Here is a 12639-nt window from a genome sequence, read left to right on the forward strand (position 1 = left end):
TTATTTACTAAATTTTTTTTGTGTAGAATGCTTAAGTTGGGATAAAATAAGTTTTGTTTTGTTTTATTAGGGTTGGGACAATATTTATGTGAGGTAAAGTTAGATTGGTGGCACAACAGATAGAGCACTGTGCCTGGAGACAGAAAGACTTGAGTTCAAACCTAATCCCAGACACTTAATAACTGTGTGACCCCAGGTAAATCCTTTAGCCAGTTTGCCTCAGTTTCCTCATCTGCAGATTGGGGACAATTGTAGCAACTGCCTCTCAAACTTATAGTTAAAAATAATTTATGATCACCCCCTTTGCCCATTTTTTGGGGAATAAGGGTATTAGGAATTCTTTAAGACATAATTGTGAAAGAAACTTTTCCTTTTTTTCCTCTAGTATTTTTATGATGTAACTTTCCAAATGGTATTAAATAATGATCTACATCTACATACATACATTACATACATTACATACAAACATATATTTTCAGGGAAATTAGGGTTGCACAGCTAGCAAATGTTAAGTGTCTGAGGCCAGATTTGAACGCAGGTCCTTCTGAATACAGGGCTGTGCTTTATGAACTATGCCACCTACCTGTATGTATTTTTAATCTACATGTATTTTTAGCCAAAATGCTTTTGAGTTTTCCCATTAGTTATTGTAAAATAAAGAGTATTTGGCAAAATATTGTTTGTTCCTTGGTTTATTGAAATTGGATTATTGATTTAATTAGGTCAGATTATTCCTTATCCAGTCTGTTCCACTAACCATCCTACTTTTCTGGGGTTTTGTTTTTGTTTTTAGCAGTACCAAATAGTTTTGGTGATTATTGTCATATAATACAGTCCCAAATTTGGAAGCATTATCATTGCTACCATATTTTTAAAAACCAATATTCCCCTTCAAACTTGTTTCACCAAATAAATTTCACTATTAATTTGTCAAGTTCTATGTAAGGTAGCCTCTTGGCAGTCTGATTCACATGGTACTAAATTTGTAAATATATTTGCTTAAAATCAACATTTTAAATTATATTGTAGAGTTGAACAATGTGCAATTAATATCTCTCCAATTATTCAATATACTTTATAATTTATTTTTAACTGTATTGATATAATCCTTAAGTATGATTAAGATATAATGACTTTTATCTCTGGCTCTTTTCATTTTTTGCTCCCAGATATTTTACATATTTTTAGATATAGAAAAGCAATTACATTTTTTATTACTTTTTCTGGTGTTGATTATTGCTCAACAGAAGTCCTAATTTTTAAATTTGTTTTGCATCATTATTCATTATTGAACCTATTAATATTTTTAATTGACACTGTTCCTCATTCTCCTAGCTTAGTAAACCATCATACCATCTGAAAATGGGATAATTTTGTATTCTCATTGTTGATGTCTATGCCTTTAATACTTATGCTTTATTGCTATTGCTATCATTTCTAGAATCATACTAAATAATAGTGGGAAGAGGAGGCATCATTGCTTTACCCCTATCTTTACTGGTATATATTCTAATATTTCCCCACTGTGAATAATGAATACTGCTGGCATTTAGCATTTTAGTTATATTTTTCTCATTAATTCTCTGTAGGAACTTTTGCACAAATGAATGGTGGACTTTGTCAAAGGATTTTTCAAGGTCCACAGATATAATTTTGATGTTTTGATTTTAATATAATACATTTTGTTAATTTCCTTATGTTGAAGTATTTTCATATCCAGGGGGACAAATTCAACCTGATAATAATTATTTTTAATCTACTTTTACAGTGTTTCTCTCTAGAATTTTAAAAAATTTTATCAATGTTCATTATAAATCTAAATGTCTTATTCTTCAAGTTATGCCTTCTTTGTTTAGATATTAGGAAGATATTTGCTTCATGAAAGTAGTTCAGTAAAATTATTGCTTTCTCAATTTATGAATATAGGTTGTGTAGCATAGTAATTAACTGCTATTTCTAAGTCTGTCTAGACTTCAAATTTTTATCATATTTGGTAGTTTTTTAAAATTTCATTTGCTAATAATGGATTGTTTGAGATGTCTATTTCTTGATTATTAGATATGTGTTTGTGATAATAATTCCCTTTAAATTCTTGCTCTTATAATGGTTTTTGTAATGGGTTTATAGTAGGTTCTAATTATTTTTATTTTTTCCTGATTTGTTATGATTTTATTTTGTATTTTATTTAAATATATATTATTTTCTTTTTTCTTCCATCAAGTTGCCTAAGATTTGTTAGTTTAAATGATAAACATTTTCTATATTCTTATTATTTTATGTGTATGTCATCTGTTCTATAATTTTACATATTTCTTTCTCTAGGATTTGGTTCAGTTGTATTTTACTTTTTATTTCTTCATATTTAAAATATTTTGAAACAGAATTGATGGAGAAAGATTAAATTTTCCTTCAATTACTGTGTTATACTTTTAAAAAATCTAGTTAATGTTTTTGTTGTTGAAGGACAATATTACTTGTTGACTTTTAGATATTGCTTTATATGATGTAATTTTGGGTTGCAGTGTGAAATGTTTTGTTTTTGGAACACCCTATTGTGTTGTTTTCTTCAATTTATTGTCATTACTAAGTTTTTTTGGGTTATTTAAATTGGTATTCTTGCACAGCTAAAAATTATTCTGGACACTTGCAAAACATTCATTCATTACAGATGTTGGAAGTCTGAACATATTTTGCCTCTTCTGGCTGTGATCTATGGAATAAATTGTTTATTTTTGAATTGTATTCAAAAGTCCTGAGTAATCTTCTTTTTTTATATTTGCTTCCTGAAATATGATATTGTAGGGAGGGGTTATTTGTTTATTAATTTTTTATCATATACATTTTGAATAACTATGATTCCTAAGTTACCTTTTTCTTTCTTCAAAGTCAGTCTCTTTTTGACATAAATACAAGAATACCATCTTGTGGCACTTTTGTTTTTTTCTCTTAAATAGATTTTTCTGGGGCAGCTAGGTGGCGCAGTGGATAAAGCACCAGCCCTGGATTCAGGAGTACCTGAGTTCAAATCCGAACTCAGACACTTAACACTTACTAGCTGTGTGACCCTGGGCAAGTCACTTAACCCCAATTGCCTCACCAAAAAAAAAAAAAAAGATTTTTCTTCTGCCAAGGTTTTGTGTTCCATACCCTTCATTCTATCTTTCAGGGTTTCTATTATTTTGAATATAATCTTCGTCATATTTTCTATTCTTTTTTCTGTCTTATTAATGATTTTTAATTCTGACTTGAGAACTCTGATTTCTGTTCTAATTTATGCCTAATATCTTCTTTTTAACCTTTTTTTAAATTCTCCTTGGAGTTTCTTTATATTGTTACATCTTCAAAAGTCTTCATTTCTTTGAGAGATTTTTTATTGTGATCTTGGCCACTTAATGAATCTTAATGAACACATCATTAAAAACAACTGCATAAGTAGATAATGTCTTTAAAAGGTAAGGGACAAAACAAATGAGGGACAGCATAAATTTAAAGAAAACCAGATAATTTAAAAATATATGCTCTTTATTTTATTACATATTTTCCAGTTACATTTAAATATGGGTTTTTGTTTGTTTGTTTGTTTGTTTTTGGTGAGGCAATTGGGATTAAGTGACTTGCCCAGGGTCATACAGCTAGTAAGTGTTAAGTGTCTGAGGTCAGATTTGAACTCAGGTACTCCTAAATCCAGGGCCGGTGCTCTATCCACTGTCCCATCTAGCTGCCCCAAATATGTTTTAAATTCATTTAAAAAAAAACTTCCCAATTCTCTTCCTTTCTTCAACCCCTTCCCACCCATTTGGTGTTTTCTTAGCAAAGTTACTGGAATGGTTTGCCATTTCCTTCTTCAACTCATTTTATACATGAGAAAACTGAGGGAAATAGGATTAGGTGATTTGCCTAGGATCACCCAGTGAGTAAATGTCTGAGTCTTAATTCGAACTCATGTGTTTTTGACTAAAGGAATGAGGTCAATTTAAAATGAAAGACCTTATGTAAATCAATTCATTTACAGCAGTATATTCTTTGGTGATAGCTAAGAACTGGAAACCAAGAATCAAATGGGTAATGACCAAAAAAAATATGGTGTATGGAAGTCATAGAATTTTACTTTGCTTTAATTAAAAAATATGAAGGGAGGGAAAAAAGAAGCACAGAAAGTATAAGTGGAAAACGCAACCATGACAAAACATAAAAAAGTTGGAGAAACACAAAACATGAGTTTGTCACTGAAGAATAGTTAGAGGAAAACAATCACTCTCATCCAGACATTGAAGAAATCATAGGTGGAAAGGACCACAGGGTAGGGAAAGTTCATATATAGAGGAATGTTTTTGTGAAGCATTTATCAGTTTTACTTATTTATCCTTTTCTTTTTTTTCTTTTTTGTCTTCAAAAACAACCACCTTTTTGCTATAAGGGATTGTTCTGGGAAGAAGAGGTAGGTAAGGGCAAAGGTTGAGGTGAGGGAGAAGAATGAGGAAATTTAGGTCATGTTAAAACAAAAGAAATAAGTGAAATTTTATTTTGAAAACACATTTCTAGTTTGTGTCCTGTCTTTGGCTCCTCCCCTCTCTAGTTTTTATAGATAGGCTTCCTTAGTATCTTCCAACTGAGGGAATATGGAGGCCTGACTCAAGTTCCATTCCACATACCACATAGGAAGGGATTGTTCACAAATGGTTTTTTTGTTTGTTTGTTTGTTTTTGTTTGTTTGTTTTTTGTGAGGCAATTGGGGTTAAGTGATTTGCCATGGGTCACACACCTAGTAAGTGTCAAATGTCTGAGGCCAGATTTGAACTCAGGTCCTCCTGACTCCAGGGCTGGTGCTCTATCCACTGCGGCACCTAGCTGCATCCACAAATGGGTTTTTAAGTCCCATTCTCTTGTGCACAGAATCTTTTCCTCCCCAGTAACTGACTCTTCATTGCCACATTTTTTGCCATTTCCCTTCCCTTTCCTTTCCTATTCATTTGGATGGCTAGGCAAAAGCAGTAGGTCAGTCAACAATTATTTGTTAAGTGCCTACTATGTGACAGGCACTTTGATAAGCATGGAAGATAAAAAGAAAGGCAAAAAAAAAAGTGTTCTCATGGAGCTCAATCTAATAGGGAAACAAGATTAAAATAAATAAATAAATAAATAAACAAATAAACAAACAAACAAACAAATAAATAAATAAATAAATAAATAAATAAAAACAATATATATAGGAAAAATTGGAAACAATCAACAAAGTAAAAGCATTAATATGGGGAAGGGGATTAAGAAAGACTTCTTACAAAAGGGTGGACTTTTAACTGGGATTTGAAGGAAGCCAGGGAGACTAGCATGCTGATGCAAAGCGAAGTATTCTGGGGATGGGAGTTAGCCAGTAAAATGCCCAGATTTGGAAAATGGAGTATTGTGTGAGGAATAGCAAGGAGGCCATTGTCACCAGATCATCAAATATGTGATGAGTAAGGTATAAGAAAATGGAAAGAGAGAATTTTACATTTGATTCTGGACATGTTATATAGCCACTCTAGTTTATTGAATGGGGATGGCTGGTAGAAAGAGTCACACCTGAGTTTTTGGAAGAATAAGAATCTGTTGCTTCTTAATGGCTATGCTTGGAAGACTTCAGGTAGAATCAGTGCTAAGGAAGGAGTGGACGTGGATCCAATCAGCCATACTGCAAAGGACATAGTGCCCATACTCAATGTACAGCATCAGTTGGGATAGTACATATTATGTTCTATAGTAAAATATATGTATTAAAATTGTCTAATATGGTTTCGTGATTTCTATCTTGTGTATATAGTTTTCTCCTTATCTTATTTTCTGCATTTAGCTTCAGTTACTCTATCTATGGCAAAAATTTCTTTTCTGGAGAGCTTTGTGGAAAGCAAACATTTTACTACCTATGTATTATGCTGCAGCCCAGGGGAATGAAACAATGGGGTTCTGGACTCAAGGGGACTGGTTTACATCTTAACTCAGATGCTCTTGCTCCAGCCAAAAAATAATATCACAGACATCTCTAAAACAAAGCTGAACTATGATTTGTTTGGCATCTCCCCAAAATATGGGCACCAGATTGTCAGATTCCATTCCAGAAAAGGTATTTGGCGTACAATATGGGTATCAGATATATGATGCCAAATTGAGAATTGGTCATTTTAATATTTGTTTTTGCTAAAGGTAAATAGATATTGGTGATGGACATCCTTGCTCCAGAGAATTCTGGAGCATTAGCTAAAGCTCAAATACAGAATATAGTAAGGAATGAAACGTTTATTAAATGCGTACTGTGATCTATGGGACATAGATAGGTAGGTGGCACACTGGATAGATTGGTGGGCTTAGAGTCAAGGAAGACTTGATTTTCTGAGTTCAAATCTAGCCTGACACTAAAATAAGCTGGAGAAGGAAATGTCAGTGTCTTTAGATACTCCAGTATCTATACCAAGAAAACCTCAAATGTAGTCATGAAAATTATGAAATGACTGAAAAAGTATCTATGTATTTTCCAAATATTATCTTATTTAATTCTCATAGCAACCCAAGAATGTAAGTGCTATTATCATCCCTATTATACAACTGATAAAATCAAGGAAGGCAGAAGTTACTTGCCTAGGGTCACACAACCAGAGTGTTATTCAGTCACCTAGCTTCTTCTAGCCCTTAAGAAATCAATTCACAAGGTACCTGTCAGGATTAGAAATGTCCATTTTTCAGAATTGTTAATTACTGATTTATTCTTAGGGAAGGAAACAAAAAGGCAGAATAAGATACAGGGGCTTTTGGTAATAAATATTCCAGCCCATGTTCACAAGCACATATTTCTAATACCCTGAGCTTAGCATCATTACTGATGCTAAGAAGATAAATCCCCTGCTCCCTTGTTGGAAAGCTAAGAGGAAAAAAAAAGGAAATTCTCAAAAGGTTTGGAAGGGGACATATTCACTGTTTATTTTTTTAATTCTTTCTTTTTAATATCACATCTATTAATGAACCTCTTTATAAAATAAATAAATAAAAAATTTTAAAAAGTAACAAACATCTAAAAAGTTTCTGCAGCATTCCATACTCAGGGAACACCCCCCACACACACACTCACACACCAACAACTCTTCAAAGAAGTAAATTAGGTGTTTTCTCATACCTCTTCTTTAGGGCCAATTTGGATCATTCTACTTTTTCAGTATTCAAGTTTTATATTTAAATTGCTATTTTTGTTTCCACTTAGTAAATTGTTTTATTTTTGTATTTGTGCATCAGTCCATGTCTTCTTATACTTCTTATACTTATGTGTTCATCATATTCATTATTTCTTAAACCATAGTAACATTCTTTTAGAGTTATGCCCCATTGTTTAGCCATTTCCCAACTGATGGGCATGTGTTTCTAGTTCTTTGATATCAGAGATGGCATGGCAGCGTGGAAACACCTGTCTTTGGAGATAGGGAAATCTATGTTCAAGTTTCATCCCTGAAACACACTGACTATATGACCCTAGGCAAGTAAGTCACTTAAACTCTCTATTCTCTATGTGACTCTTTAAGACTATAACTGGAAGAGAAGGTACAGAACTGAACTACATTGGCTGGAGTTTTCTAAAGTAGAATTTGCTCTTCTAGTGAAATCCCAGATTTAGTTCTTATCCTTGCTTTTAATCTTTGCTATCACAAAAAATACTACAATAATTATTTTATAAGTTCCTTTTTTTTTTGGTCATTGATATCCTTCTATATGTCAAGCAATTGTAATCCCTGACCAAATGTTATAAACATATTATTCATTCTCCATATAATTCCAAATTGTTTTCCTGAATAGTTGGAAAAAAAATATATTTGCCTTTTTTTTTCTGCAACCACTTCTAGTGTTGACTATTCCCATTTTGGGTCATCTTTACCTATTTGTTAATCCTAGGTTTGTTTTGATTTCCATTTCTCTTATTATTAGTTCTTCATAGTATTTTTTCATATAGTTCTCTATAAGTTTCTTGATAGCCTGTAATGATATATCTATTGGGAAATGGCTTTTGGTCATATATATGTATATGTGTGTATGTGTATATGTACATATACACACACACATATATACATACATACATACATATAACTCAGTTTCATATTAATTTACAGATAAATAATTTTCAAACATAAATATTAGGTAATATATAATTATATGCATATATTTATTTTCAAGCTTAAACACTTAAAATTGCCTTAAGACTTTGAAATATGCTCTTTATCTTGGAGACTACACTCTTATCAGTGATATTTGTTACAAAGTTTGTTTTCCAATTTACCCATTTTCTTTCTTATCAGATTTATTATTTCAACTGTTATTGATTAAAAATAAACATGATATCCTTACCTATGAAATGCATATGTTCTATTTTTCTATTTTAGTGGTATAATTATCACTATTAAAGTCACAAATATATTTTTAAATTATTGTGTTATACAGATTTAGGTGTTGGTCTTCTAATTTCTGTCAGACTTCTTTCTAGTTTTAGCAGTGGTTATTATCAAACAGGGAACTCTTCAATTTTGTTGTTCTTGTTAGTGCTGTCCAACTTTTCATGACCTTATTGGGGATTTCTTGGCAAATATATTGGAGTAGTTTGCCATTTTCTTCTCTAACTCATTTTAGAGATGTATAATTAATTAAATAGGATTAAGTGAATTGCCCAGGGCCACACAGCTATCAAGTGTCTGAGGCCACATTTGAACTCAAGAAGATGAATCTTCTTGAGGTTAGGGCTGACACTCTATCCACTATTTCACCTAGCTGCCCCAATTCTTCCCTAGGTAATTTATTTTGAGAGATTTAAAAATATATTAGATTATTTTATTGTATTTTGTTTGATTTTGCCTTGTCAATTTTGTTCTTTTTAATCCCCTTTTTTATTTTTTAACCACTGCTAAATAATTTTGATGATTATTGCTTTATAATATACTTTGAGCTCATTTATTATTATATTGGCACAGCCCAGTCATAAGCACTAAATATACTTACAGTAATTTAATTTCTTTAGTTCTCAACACTTTAAAATTATCCCTATATTATTAATTTGCATTCTTGGCATAAATATAATGTGGTCATAATGAGTAGGTTTTAGGACAAATCACTGCATTCTTTTTTGCTGAAAAAGTATTGAATATTTTAAATCACTATTAATGTCATTTGTCTTCAGTTTCCTTTTTTTAGTTTTGGACTTTTAGTTTTCTATTTTCCCTGGTTTAGGTATTTAGGACCACAATTGTCTAATAAAAGGAGTTCAATAAAATATTTTCTTTCTCAAATTTTGACAATTATTTCTGGAGCATCAATATTATTATTTTTTAAATTCTAATAGCATTATCCTTTCAATCCATATGTACTGTTATTATCATCCCCTGTTCTCCCTGCTAGTTACTTTATAGCTATTTCAATTTCTTTTAATGAAACTGGAATATTAAAGATCTCTAAATGGTAATTTGTTAATTTAGATTTTTAATAATACTATAGATAATCCTCCATTTCTTTGGATTTTTAGGTTTGTTGGTGTTAAGCTCATACAGTAGGTACTGATAATTATTTAGTGATAGAAATGTCTCTTCTTTTTTAGTATGAGTTTGACCTCACATTGGTGATTATGTGAATTAATTTAAGGATAAAAATGTAGTAACTATACCATATGATTATGTGATGTTATGTTTTGTTTTTTATTTCTTCTTTCTGTTATTTGGTATCCTTACACATTACCAACACAGTCATATCATACCATATGGTCTTTACCCAGTAAGGGTTACTCCTCCTCTATTAGCACAAGTGCTAATGCTTGGGCCTGACACTCTGACCAGGTCTTGTGTTCTCCTGCAGCCACAAATTTTAGCATTCCTTTCTTCTTTCAAACTGTGACCAGGACTCCTGCTTCTTTGTATGATATGACTGTGTTAGTAATAGGGAAGGATACCAAATAATTGAAAGAAGAGATATAAAACAAAATGAAAATTTCATGTAATTCCATTTAAGGAGGATAAAGATTGAGAAGGGAAAATTAAGTTGCTTTTTAACCATTTATGGTGAGATTGGGTAAGTAGAAACTAAATTAACATATTCCCTAAAATATAAAGGGAGACAATATAGGAATTATCATGTTAGGAAAATTTCTAATAAATATCACTTTAAGTACAATAGTGTATATGCATAGCATAGCCAGAAAGGAAAAAAAAATAGGAGTGAAAATGCAAGGGCAGAATAGTTGATGATTAGGTTAATTCTAGATGTTCCATCTCCATTGGTAGCTATACTGTCAGTGACTTTCCAACCCAACACAGAACTTGAACTTTATTTTCAAAGACTTGGGTATGATATACCATATAGAACATAAGAATTCTTTCTCATTATCTTTCCTCAAACTAATGGGAACATATCCAGATGAAGATGAAAGGTGAAATCACCTGGGGCTCTGTTCTAGGGCATCATTAAATGTAGAAGGAAAGTCCAACTCCTATACTTATAGTAAAGCTATTATATATTTTGATTGACAACTGCCACTTTTCCACTCACCACTTTTTCCTAGTAAGATCCTGAACCATCTACTTGTATGCTGTCATATACTGGAGAGAATTATGGAGTCAAGGACACAGACCTGAATAAGGGAGATTTTCCAAGAACATTTTAGCAACTCTAGTCACTCAGTTTTTGAAGTATTTGTGTCTCTCTCTCTGTGTATATACACACACATAAACTAGTTTAAATTAATCAGAAGAGAGGGTATAGACAAGAATTCTTAGTCATGGTGTTGCTTTTCCATTTTTATCATTCATTTTCTGTGTAGCTTGGAAGACAAAAATATTCTTTATGTTTTTTATATATTCTAAAATCTGTAAGCATGATGTGGATGATTCACTTTCATTTTAAAATATATTATACATACAACTGATTTAAAAATAAATGAATTACTACATATAAGCCATGACTCTAGAATTAAAGCTGGAATGGACCTTAGACATTATCTCGTTCCTTCTCTTCATTTTACAGATGAGAATACTGAAGCCAGGGAGATTGTGACTTGCTCAAAGACCTACAGGTATTAAGTGACAGAGACATTTTAACTAAATTCTCTGATTACATTTTCAACACATTATCTGCAGTACAATACTCCCTTATAGAGAGATGAGAAAGAATCAACACAGTGCCTAGCCTATAGTAAGCAATTAATAAATACTAATTGACTGACAAAAATTAACTTATATGTGGTTTTTTTTTAACTTTTTGAGGTTTGGCTTGAAGATAAACAGTATTTTTGAGAGTACTTAAAGAAGCAAAATGTTTACATATCTGATGTTGCTGATTCCTGCCTCTGAAAGCCCTGATGTGCTATCATCCATATCTGCCAGTTCATAGTGCTCCTTCCACCCATTTTTAATGAATTACTATAGCTAGTATGCTTTATTGCAGCTCCTGGAACAAAATACATGCATAATAAATGCTTGCTTTCCAATTGACTGGAATTGTTATTTGGATTCTTTATCCATTTAAGAAATTTAATGAAAGGATTTTGTAATACCACATTCTCTGTTCCCCAATAACCATGCCATTTTCCATATTTATCACTGACTCTTGGAGTAGTACCTTTATTCCCTCTTTCTATGAAATTGTTTTCCCCCTTCACAACTCAGATCAATTGCTACCTCATCCATGATCATCTTGATCCCCACAAGTAGATGTGATACCTTTTCTTTGAATCTCTCAGGTAGCTTTGAACCCTCCTATCCATTTACTGAAATCATTTAGTTACTTATATCAGGAAGATATTTGTACATATTTCACCTCCCTACTAAATTCTAAACAAGTTGAGGGCTGGCTTTTAACATAGTAGGCATCCAATCCATCCTTATTGAATTAAGTTGAATTATCAAATAAAATACAGACAAACTTTCGTTTTTGAAGGAATGTTACATTTATAATTCTTTTTTTATCTGTTTCTTTGGATTTCTTGTTTGTTTTTTAAGGAGACTATGTTTCCCGTTCCTTTCTTAGGTGGAATTACAGAGGCTGGTCATTCACAAGTCAGATACCTCTATTGATATAAGTATATTCTTTAACATTTTCGAATTCCAATCTGGGCTGTTTCAGACATATTCAGGCAGACTGGTTAGTCAGTAAATATGGGAGCTGCAGAGGCTCAGCATATCGGTGCTAATGTTATTTATGACAACCAATCAACTTTAGCTTTACTGCAGCTCAAAACTTCAGAACTCAATCAGCCACCTTGGTAACAGGTATTATAGGCATAAATTACCACACTCTTTTTTTGTCCTTGTAATTCATTTTGAAATAAAATGATTCTTAAAATACCTACTATAAATACTATAATTTGGCATCAATTGCTTAACAAGCATTTATATAATATTTAATATTTGTCAGGCACTGAGGATACAAAGAAAAACAAGTTTGAGGATTAGAAGATTCTGTTTATCTTTAAAAAAGTGTCAATCATATATGCTATAAATTACTAATTTTTAAATGCATAAAATAACATATTTTTATTATTAAAGGGTATTTTCTTTGCATTTTCCTTAAACAAAATAATAAACAGTTGTGGCTGAATGGTGTAGCAATGAGAAACATATATTTCTCTCCTTCAGGTATAGTCCCAGC

The sequence above is a fragment of the Dromiciops gliroides genome, chromosome 3 (assembly GCF_019393635.1).
Source record: "Dromiciops gliroides isolate mDroGli1 chromosome 3, mDroGli1.pri, whole genome shotgun sequence".
In the NCBI taxonomy this organism is placed as follows: domain Eukaryota; kingdom Metazoa; phylum Chordata; class Mammalia; order Microbiotheria; family Microbiotheriidae; genus Dromiciops; species Dromiciops gliroides.